General features: G+C 44.2%; 1 pseudogene; it reads left to right on the top strand.

The window, feature by feature from the left end:
- Positions 1 to 344: 344 nt before the first annotated feature.
- Positions 345 to 8,944, top strand: part of LOC149144917 (protein NRT1/ PTR FAMILY 5.10 pseudogene) — a 34,938-nt pseudogene continuing 26,338 nt past the window's right edge.

The raw sequence follows: 8,944 nt of genomic DNA, 5'->3' as shown, positions 1-8,944 counted from the left end.
AACCACCTGCTGATGTCCATAAATCAGTTGACCAGGATGTAGCTGCCCCACAAGAACCAGCTACTGACTCAGTAGTTGCCACACAAGAACCACCTGCTGATGTCCATAAATCAGTTGACCAGGATGTAGCTGCCCCACAAGAACCAGCTACTGACTCAGCAGTTGCCACACAAGAACCACCTGCTGATGTCCATAAATCAGGTGACCAGGACGTAGCTGCTCCACAAGAACCGGCTACTGACTCAGCAGTTGGCACACAAGAACCACCTACTGATGAGCAAAATATAGATAATCAGGAACCAGCTACGCAGTCAGCAGATGTCACACAAGAACCATCTGCTGATATGCAAAATTTGGATGCTCAGGATGATACAGCTGTTACAGAGCCAGCTGATGATTCAGCAGATGTCACACAAAAACTACCTGCTGAGGCCGCAAATAATGAAGCTACTACCGAACAACAACCCTTCCATCCACTAGAATCAGCTACTGAGACTATGACTGCTACACAAATCCCAGTCACCTTGGCTTCCCTTCTACAGGAAAACGAGTTTCTTAAATCAGAGCTCGAGGTTTATAAGCAGGAATTAATAATGGCAAGGGAAGCCTATGAGAGAGAGCTTAATTTGTATACTTTAGCTCATGCAGCATCCGCAGCTGAGAAAAGTGTAGACAAAGATCAATATAAAGAATACATGTGTAGCCAATGTGGTAATATTTATCATCAAGCTGGTTATAAGATAGTTGAAGTTCCATTGCCTGGAGCCACTCCTGCACCTACTTCTGTTACAATTAAAAAGGAACGCCCTGCTGTTACACAAGAACCAGCAGGGCCTTCAAAGATTTTTGAAAAGGAGGTTAAACCACAAATATCTCGGCCTACTCTGGTTGTTAAAACTGAAAGTCCTGCACCAAGGCCTACAAAGACTGCGTTACTCAGACTGAACCTCGGCGTTCAAAGACTGTTTTCACTCAGACCAACAACATTCAAGCACAAATGGATAAATGGAAGAAGGAATATGTTGTGTCGCAAGAAAAGATCTTGCAGGAGCACAAATTATCATGGCAAAATCATATATATGCAAATTGGGAAATTTTGGAACAGTCTCGTGCACAGAACAGGGAAAATAAGCAGTTAAAAACCAGATTGCTCCTCATGTTTAATTTGGTTCAAAGACTACTGGCCACCAGGAAACCATCCTTTAATTATTCTGTGTTTCTTGTAGAGCACCTAGCATTCTTCCAAGTAAAGGCAATCAGAGATGGACGACCTCATGAGGTATCTACACCTCAGCAGTTTATCAAAACATTCACAGAGGCATCAGTCAGTGAACAAAATTTACTCTGTGAACTGTACCTCCATAATGAAGCCATGCCTGAAGATAGAAAGCTTAATCTAATCCCTCTGGTTGGGGACATTCAGATTAGAGCCCTTGTCTCTTTCTTGGCCAATCAGCTCACTTGGCAAAATGCCTTCCTTTCAGCTAAACAAAATGAAGATAATCGCCTTATGTGGATTTGATCCGATCCATAGAATGTTGTTGTTTTGATTTCTGAATATCATCGGTTCTTAAGGGAACCAGGAATGACTGAGCATATCAAAGAGTTACAAGCAGTAGTCTCAAAATATTGCCAACATTATGTTAAAGCCAAGGGAGCTCTTGCCTTACAGGCAAACAATCTATTTCGGGAACACTGCCCTAGGGAGATAAAGGAATATCATCCCTTTAACCCTCTTAATCTTCAAACAACAATTTCATGGCTACCTAACTATGTCAAATGCATTCAACAGTGTGCTGAAAAATGGTTAGGATATCATTTTCACTTCCCTCTTCTATGGTTGCCAGTACAACAATATAAGGCTTATTTCAGGTTGTCCAAAAAGGAGGAGCTCGCAGCATGGCAGAGATTACAGAATGTCCAGGGTTTCAGAGATTTGGTTGATAGCACCTTCTATACCTACTGTCTAAGTAATCTGCACTGTACAACCCAATACTCGGACTCAGACTCAGAGTAAAAGTTGCATGAGGACATGCAACCCTTTCAGTTGGGGGGGATGTTAGGACCTCATATTGTCTCTTTTTGACCATACATTTTGCTATGATTGATGAGCCCCAATTTTTGGTACAATTTGGGCTCATATTGGCCTACTTACCTTGTTCAACCATTCATCTTTTATTGCTTATGCATTCATTTCTTGGTTTATTCGTGTTGTTTGTAGGAAGAAGGGTAGGCATTCTATCTACGTGACTAATACATGATGATTTCAGGTTTTTGGCATTAAAAGGGAGCAAAGACCACGAAAAAGGAGACAAGGAGACAGTAAGGTGGCACTGCTGGTTTTTAGGAGAGGATGTCCACAGTCTTGGGGACCTTCCTCGTGATTCCCACCATAGCTCCGAGCTCCAACCAATCTCCCCACCGAGCTTAGAGGTAGCCAACCGTTCTACAGGAACAGCAGTTACAACTGTTCTACAGGATCAGCAGTTTAACCTTCAATTGGACAGCCGAGCTCCACAAATCAAGGAAACCTGTTGGATTATCATTTTGCATAAATACTGAGGCTGTAGCCTTTGATAGAAGTTTTTTGAACTTTTGCATTACTATTGTAATTTCGAAGTACGAGCTACAGCTCGGTGTTGGTTCTTTTTGTAAGCCAGTTTTGGCATGACATCAGATTTTTGGTTATGAATAAAGGCAGGCAGATTTTGATCTCATTCTGAGTTTCTAAGGGAGCTATAGCTCTCAGGTTAGGGCCCAACCTGAGAGCAATAGACCTCCTCTGTGTTGTAATGTTATTTGCCTTTCGTTCCAGCACTTCGTTTCTTTACTTTGACATGCAATTCGAATTTACAGTATCCTGATTTAGTTTTTATGAGATTGAATAGGATTAGTTTATGGTGAATTTTCTTCCAGTTGCTTAGGTTAGAAGAGGATAGTTATAATTCATTGGAGCTCCAGAAAAAGGTTGAAAGGACCTCACTGCCATCTCTGTTAGGGATTGGGGTGTAGTCTGAACCAACCACCAAAACCAAACGCAGTTCTTTTCACGTCCATGCAAGCTGCAATAGTTACTTTAGTCGTAGATCCATCCATGCACTTTGGTCTTGATCATTACTTCTTCATTCCACTTCCATGCACGAGTTTCTTTCACAGATTGCACTGTTGTTCATTGGTTCAAAATAGCATAGTTAACGTAGGTTAAAGAGCTCTCGTTTTTGGTGACCTTCAAAGACAATTTGTTTCATCTACACTGCTCCACACCATTCCATTACCTTCCTCTTCTTGCCAACCACACCTAAAGCCACTCAACCGACCTCTGTTCAGCTCGTTTACCTTCCAGCTCTTCCATTACTCATGTAGCTCCATTTACCTAACCTTTCGTTGATCCCATCCTTCCAGCCATCAACCCACTGCATGCACTCTTTCTCCATCTGACTTCTCTACTCCTGAGCCATCACCAGTTCCATCTCCATCTCACCTATCCTCCCATACCACTCCATCACTTCACCATCTCCCAAAACTCCCACGGTCGAACATCCTGTAGAATTTCACAGACTTCCTGTAGAATTCCTTAGTTTCCTGTAGGATCCCCTGTGGACTTCCTGTAGAAGCCTGCAAACTCGGTTGCTGAGCATCCGAACGTGGTAGACTTCTGTGGACTGATGCTAGAGATCCTCTAGGGCCTCTCCTAGCCCCCTGACCTTGCCCATGCTTTCCTTCCATTCGAACCGCTCCTACACAGTCAAACCCTAATCAAAAGCATCATCACAATAAATCCAACCACTTAATGAAAAAATACAAAAACATGTCTTTTCAGATGCAAGTAGCTTAGATGCATGTATTTCAGCTCACTGCAAGTAATGGCATCATTGGTAGAAGTTTCATTCACAGTTTTGCATTGTAAGGGCCTAGCTAGTCAAATTAGGGTTTACTAGGGTTTTCATGCTTTGTTGGCTTTCAGTTCATTTTTGCAAAATAGATTAATTTCCTTTAAGATAGCCTTCATCCATCATTTAGCAAGCTTCTTCTGAGAGCATATAGAAGTTGGCTTGAGCCCTAGCGGACTTGTGCCAGCTGACCAAGTGACAGCTGCGACAAGAGCTAGTACTTGTGCATACAGCACCGTCGCTTCCAAGTTTGTACGAACTACCGGGTTGATAAAATTAGAGATAGGAAGCTCCAGGAGTTGTAGCATTATTGCTACAGTACTGGAGCCCACCATATTTTTGGCGTCGTTGCCGGGGAAGCATCAGAGTATTAGTAATTGTTGCTTTTCTTCTATTTTCTTACTCTTGCCTTCTGCTCAGTAGTTTATTTCATTTCCATTCTGCAAAAGTAGCATAGACATTTCCTGCTTTCATAGATTAGCATTTCCTGCTTTCATAGATTAGCATTTCCTGCTTTCATAGACTAGCATTTCCTGCTTTCATAGATTAGCCTTTCATTTCTGCAAGCATAGACTAGTGTTTCATTTCTGCAATTTCATTTGAGCAGAGTAGATTAGTTCTTTCCTGCTTTCAGTTTAATTCTGCATCTTTATAGTTAGTTGTAGATCAATCTGTTTCAGTTTTGCAAGTACAAAAGAAAAAGCAAAAACAATCAAAAAGAAAGTCTTTCCCATTTCATGCCTCGTAGGAACCGAGATAGATCAAGCAAATTCCTACCAAACACCCCCACCACATCACTGAGTCACCCTTCTCTCTTCTTTGGTGACAGTGACCCAGAAGAACCTATAGGTGAACATCCAGAGATATACAAAGATCCTATAGTAGAAGAAGAGTTAGAGACCACTCCATCTGAAGCTATGGCTGACAATAGAAGAGAAGATGAGAGAATAGAAGGTGCCTTCCCCATCTGAGAGACCAATGGAGAAATGAAAATGAAGAACATTAGCCCCTCTGCCTTACCTCACTTCCATGGTCTGACTACTGAAGATCCTGATACCTTCCTATTTGAGTTTGTTGTCCTCTGTAGAACCTATGACTATACTGAAGATGAGCAAAAGCTGAAACTCTTCCCTTCAACTCTTAAGGATGCAGCATTACGCTGGTTCATGGGCTTACCTGGGAATAGTATCACCACTTGGGCTCAGATGCAGCAAGCTTTCAATACCAAGTACCGGGATTACTGTAGGTCCAAGGAAACAAAGGGGGAAATCTTCCGGATGACCATGGGAAATGATGAGTCCTTAGAGGATTATGAGGAAAGGTTCCAACTTAGCTATAAGCGGGCCAGGTGCACACTTGACCCTGAATCCCTCAAGTTGGTCCTGCTCCGAGGAGTCCCTGAAGACCTCTTAGATACCCTTCACATGTTAGCTGGGGGGGACATTTACCAACTGCCTTATGAGGACATCAAAACTGTGTTTAGAAACCACTCCACGGCAGCTCGGAAACGAGGTAGAGGAAACCTCCCCTCAACTAGTGTCCCTTTCTCTAAACATGAGCTTGCAAATCAATTAGAAGATCTCAAGAGTGAGGTGAGACAGACCATTGCCATGCAGCTGGACACATTTAGAATCCAGCAGAAGAAAGAAGAAGCTGAGAGAGCCTTGGCTGTCTTCTGCCCTAGGTGCATAAGGAGACACCTTAAGAATGAATGCCCATTGCATTCGGTTGAAGTATGTTTCGTTTGTGAGGAGGACCATCCCACAAATCAGTGTCCAACCTTACCTGGGTTTAAAGCCATGTACCAAGGGACAGAAGCCCCCACTGAACCTCTCTATTACCTCAACCAAAGGAGGCCACAAGGATCTAGACCTTATCAGCAGGGGATGCAAGGGGCACCTCAAGCTTATTACAGCCCCAACTAATCGACTCCTATGCCTTCCTGGGGTCCCCCTGCTCATCCTTCATGGTCCATGCCTCCTCCATGGTCTTATCCACCTCAGTACCCCACTCAACCTACTTCTCATTCGTATCATTCACATGCCCAGCCACAGCCTCAATGGAATGCACCTCAGTCGGGGTGGAGGCCCCAATACAACACTCCTCCTGCCATCTTGCCTCCACCACCAGTTCAACCTCAGCCATTACCTCCTGCTCCTCCAAGGCCACCTCAAATGCCTGCTCAACCGAACCCGAACCCCAACAATAGACAGGCCCAGCAGGTATACACTGGGGAAACCTCATGCCCTACCTATGCTGTGGAGATCCAGGAGATCAATCTTCGATCTGGAAAGACTCTACCAGATCGCCAACCTCCTCCCCCAGAGGATGAGGAAGATAAACAGGAAAGTGAACCAAAGGCTATTCCACCCTTTCCTGAGAGACTAACAGCCACCACACAACCCAACCCAGAGGAGGATGAGCTTCTGGGTGAGCTCAAGCAGTTGTGTGTAAAAATACCACTTCTCCAAGCCATCAAGGATGTGCCAATATACAACAAACTGGTTAAGGAAAAGTGCTTCAAACACCCAGGCAGGCGGAAGAAATATGCTTCAACCATTAATGTCATAGGACAACTGTCTGACCTGATGCTAGGACAAGTCATCTGCCCAAAGTACCTAGATCCTGGAAGTCCTGTAGTAGATGTCCACATCAATGGCACCATCATACCTCACACCTTGATTGATCTGGGGGCTACCATTAATGTGATGACCAGGGATACCATGCTCAAACTCAATCTTCAGGGTTCCTTGAGGAAGACCTCGACAGTACTGCAATTGGCAGATCGCTCCACCGTGACTCCCGAAGGGATTGTGGAGGATGTCTTGGTCTCTATTGACTCTTGGGAATACCCTGCAGACTTCCTGGTTCTGCAACCAAAGGCAAAGCTTACTGGATATCCTCTCATTTTGGGAAGGCCTTGGTTAGCTACTGCAGATGCTTACATAAGTTGTCGTGCAGGAAACATGACCATCAAAAATGGTCCCATGTCCAAGCAACTAGTCCTATACCCTCCTGCCCAACCCTCCTTAGAGCATGACTTACCACTCTAGTTGGAAGAGGGAGAGGAAGACGAGGTGTACTTAGCACCTCTGTGCACCTTAGAGACCACTAGAAGAGACCCCCCAACCGAGGATGACGTGATCGAGACCTTGATCCAGAATCCACCTTCCAGTGCACTACCCTTAGAGAAATTGGTGGAGGATGCCCAAGCTAGCACCTTAGTGGATCTTTGTACAACCAACCCTATTACTTCCATAATCAAGAATGTGGAGTTCGGCCCGGAGAAAGCATTGAAGATCAGCTCCTCCCTATCTCCTTCCCAGGAAAAGGAGCTGTGTAGTCTGTTGGCCAACCACCTAGATGCTTTTGCTTGGAGCTATAAGGAAATGAAAGGAGTCCATCCTTCGGTCTGTACCCATCATATATACATCAAAGAGGATTGTAAACCGGTTAGGCAACCCCAGAGAAGAATGAATCCAGCTCTTAAGGACATTGTCAAGGAAGAATTGCAAAAACTGTTGGATGCAGGATTCATCTACCCCATCTCAGATAGTGAATGGGTGCCCCCTCTGGTGTTGGTTCCCAAGAAAAATGGGAAATGGAGAATCTGTGTGGACTACCGAGAACTGAACAAAGCTACCAAGAAGGACCATTTCCCTCTACCTTTCATAGATCAAGTGTTGGATGGACTGGCAGGAAAGAAGTTCTTCTCTTTCCTGGATGGGTTTAGCGGGTACAACCAAATCCAAATCAGCCTGGAAGACCAAGATAAGACCACCTTCACTTGTCCTTGGGGTACCTTTGCCTACCGAGTTCTTCCCTTTGGGCTATGCAATGCTCCTGCTACCTTCCAGAGAGCTGTCTTGAGCATCTTCTCGGAGCTGGTCCATGATGCAGTGGAAATCTATATGGATGACTTTACTCCTTATGGGGCCAACTTCCAGGAAGCATTGTCCAATCTGGGAAAAGTCCTAACCAAATGCATTGAGATGAACTTGTCCCTTAGTCCTGAAAAATGTGAATTCCTAATGACTGAAGGGACCGTGCTAGGCCATACCATTTCTTTCCAAGGGTTGTAGGTGGATCCTAACAAAATTACTCTCATCAAGAGGGTTCCACCTCCTCAAAAGGTAAGGGATGTCCGGAGTTTCTTGGGATTAGCAGGATACTACCGGAGATTCATTAAAGATTTCAGCAAGCTAGCCTCGCCATTGTTTGGCCTGTTGGCAAAAGATGTGGAGTTTAAATGGACTGACGATTGTCAGAGGGCTTTAAATGAATTGAAGGACAAGTTGGTGTCAGCCCCAATCCTGAGAGGTCCAAACTGGGCCCTACCTTTCCACATCCACACTGATGCCTCGAACAAAGCCATAGGTGCAGCTTTAGGATAGGTTGAGCAAAAACTTCCATATGCCATTTACTTTGTTAGCAAAAACTTGTCCAAAGCTGAGCTGAATTACACTGTAACCGAGAAAGAATTCTTGGCTGTGGTCCATGCACTGAACAAGTTCCGACATTATATTACTAGTTACCAGACCTTTGTACATACAGACCATGCTGCAATTCGATATTTAATGAATAAACCAGATGTGAATTCTCGTATTATTAGATGGCTACTTTTATTGCAGCAGTTTGATTTGACCATTGTTGACAAACCAGGTAGAGAAAATGTTGTTGTTGACTTTTTATCTAGATTGGATTTGTCTGCAGATGAGGATGGAACAGTGGATGACCAGATGCCCGATGAACATATGTTTGCTATTTCAGTACTCTCTCCATGGTTTGCTGATATAGCAAACTACCTTGTTTCATTACAGTTCCCTCCGCACCTATCTTCCAGAGAGAAGAGCAGAATCATCAGAAAAAGTGCCTCATTTACTTGGATCGGGGGCAATCTGTTCAAGCTTGGCCCCGATCAGATCTTAAGGCATTGTGTAAGGGAGGAGGAAGTCTTTGATATCCTCTTCACTTGTCATGATGGGCCTTGTGGAGGACATTTTGCAGCAAAGAGAACTGCCTTCAAAATCCTGCAGGCAGGCTACTATTGGCCC

The sequence above is a fragment of the Pinus tabuliformis genome, chromosome X, assembly GCF_031772625.1.
Source record: "Pinus tabuliformis cultivar Carrire ecotype Pingquan chromosome X, CPIR1, whole genome shotgun sequence".
In the NCBI taxonomy this organism is placed as follows: Eukaryota; Viridiplantae; Streptophyta; class Pinopsida; order Pinales; family Pinaceae; genus Pinus; species Pinus tabuliformis.
The sequence above is the reverse complement of the archived record's forward strand: the minus strand, read 5'-3'. Positions and strand labels throughout refer to the sequence as shown.